The sequence below is a fragment of the Penaeus monodon genome, unplaced genomic scaffold (assembly GCF_015228065.2).
Source record: "Penaeus monodon isolate SGIC_2016 unplaced genomic scaffold, NSTDA_Pmon_1 PmonScaffold_9614, whole genome shotgun sequence".
NCBI lineage: Eukaryota > Metazoa > Arthropoda > Malacostraca > Decapoda > Penaeidae > Penaeus > Penaeus monodon.
This window is the reverse complement of record NW_023665008.1, coordinates 1-2,500: the sequence shown is the minus strand read 5'-3', so window position 1 is coordinate 2,500 and position 2,500 is coordinate 1.

The window sequence follows — 2,500 nt, the reverse complement described above, 5'->3', positions numbered from 1 at the left end:
TATATATATATATATATATATATATATACACACACATATGATTAGTAAATATATTGATACACACATACAATATATACACTTATGCATACATATATGTAAATTCGATTAATATTTTACGAGACTGAAGTTCTTCTCATTGGACTTACAAACATTTTTCTTGCCTCACTCTTTTAGTGAGTAGTGACAAAAAAGTAAATACTAAAAAAAACAAAAAACGACAGTAACAAATATAATAAAATAATAAACAGTAATAAAACTTCAACTTGAAATATATCAATCTAGTTCATACACTCCAACACCAAAGTAAAGGTTTTAGGGTTGCCTGTCTTCACCAATTAATAGTAGTGAAATGCCCATTTGCACAAAATGGACAGAAAAAGCAACAGGGAAAAAGTCCTGCAGGGAAATGTCTGACTTCCATTATTAATATCATTATCATTGTCATTATTACCATTATTATTATTATTGTTGTTATTATTATTATTATTATTATTATTACCATCAATATTATGATTATGATTATTATTATTATTATTATTATTATTATTATTATTATTATCATTATTATCATTATTATTATAACTATTTTTATTATTATTATTACCATTATGATTTATTACTATTATTATTTTCATTATTATTATCATAATTATTTTTTCAACATTACTATTTTATTATTATTACTTCATCATTATTATGATTTTATTAGTAGTACTATTCTGTTATCATTATTATTTTATTATTATTATTATTATTATCATTATTATTATTGTTATCATTATTATTTTGTTATTATTATTATCATTATTATCATTATTATTATTATTATTATTATTATTATTATTATTATTATTATTATTACTTTTATCACTAATATTATCATTATTATTATTATTATTATTATTATTATCATGATCATGTTCATGATCATGATCACGATCATCATCATCATCATCATCATCATCATCATTATCAATATCGTTAAGTTTTAATGTTATCATTATTATTATTACTATTATCATTATCATTATTATGATTAATATTATTATTATCATTATTATTACTACTACTACTATTACTGCTGCTGCTACTCTTATTATTATTGTTCTTCTTCTTGTTAATGTTATTACTGTTATTGTTACTATTATAATTATCTTCCAGATTACAGTTACCAATAAACCTGATTATGGTCATCCGTAACAAGTAGATACCTTTTTTTCAAGGCATTTCCTATTGTTATCATTAATATGATATTAGTATGCAGCTTTAATGCCACCAGGAAATGTCATGCTAACCATCTCTCTCTGTCTCTCTCTTCCCGCGATCTTATTATTGATAATGATATCCTTATATTTATTGTTATTTTTCAACACAGTCCCTATTATTATCATTACTGTTATTATTAATATGATATTAGTATATAGCTTTAATGCCATCAGGAAATGCCATGCTAACCATCTCTCTCTCTGTCTCTCTCTCTTCCCACACTCTTACTTTTGATAATGATATCCTTATTGTTATTGATATTTTTTCAACACAGTCCCTATTGTTACCGTTACTGTTATAATTAATATGATATTAGTATGTAGCTTTAATGACACCGAGCAATGCCATACTAACCCTCTCTCTCTCTCTGTCTCTCTCTCTTCCACAGTCTCGAGAAAAGCACAACAGCATCGCTGCTTATTCATCTCTCTGACTCCCAGCATCCTTCCAGGTTGTCTGCATCACCTTCATCTTCAGATATCTTCAGTATTCTTCATTATGGTTATGTCAAAGAAACCTCTACTGTTACTGTGGGTCTTTACTTATATGGGTAAGTAAGATTTAAGTATATCATAAAGTAGGTAATCAGGTTTATATATATAAATGTTAGGTTAAGGTTAGAATGTTTTATAATGTTAATGGTCGCTTGTGTGTGCAACATTTTAGTTTCAACGTTCTTGCCTTGACGGTGACTTTTTGCAGTGTTAAAACCATGACGGCTAATTATGCGAATGCCCAGAGCCCAGACTTCGGCGTTGATTAAAGTTAGTAAACAATGTTCAATTGTATCATAGTGTAAAAAAAAATATATGCAATTACAACTTCAGTAACAGTATTGCGAAATATAAATGAATTACGTATAATAGTATGGATGATAAAAAAAATTACAAATATCTTAATCCGAAGTCTGGGCTCCACCATCACATTTACTTCCTTTTGGCGTGACGGTGATGTACCTATGCTTTTATGTTTGTTAAAAAGAGAGAGAGAGAGAGGACGATTAGAGTAACTTGATGATTATGCAGACTAGTATCCTAGTTTACCTTTGTGGATGTGACATTTACAACACAAGTTCCGGGCGACCTTTTTCTTACACGCCGTGGAATCCCATTGTGACGAATCTGACCCTTCGCTTTGCAGTAGTGATGGGAGAGTTAGCAGACAGGGACTGAAATAGCAATTGTAAATTATTCATTTTTGACCTTTCCGACAGCCAGGAGACTGAATCAATGAC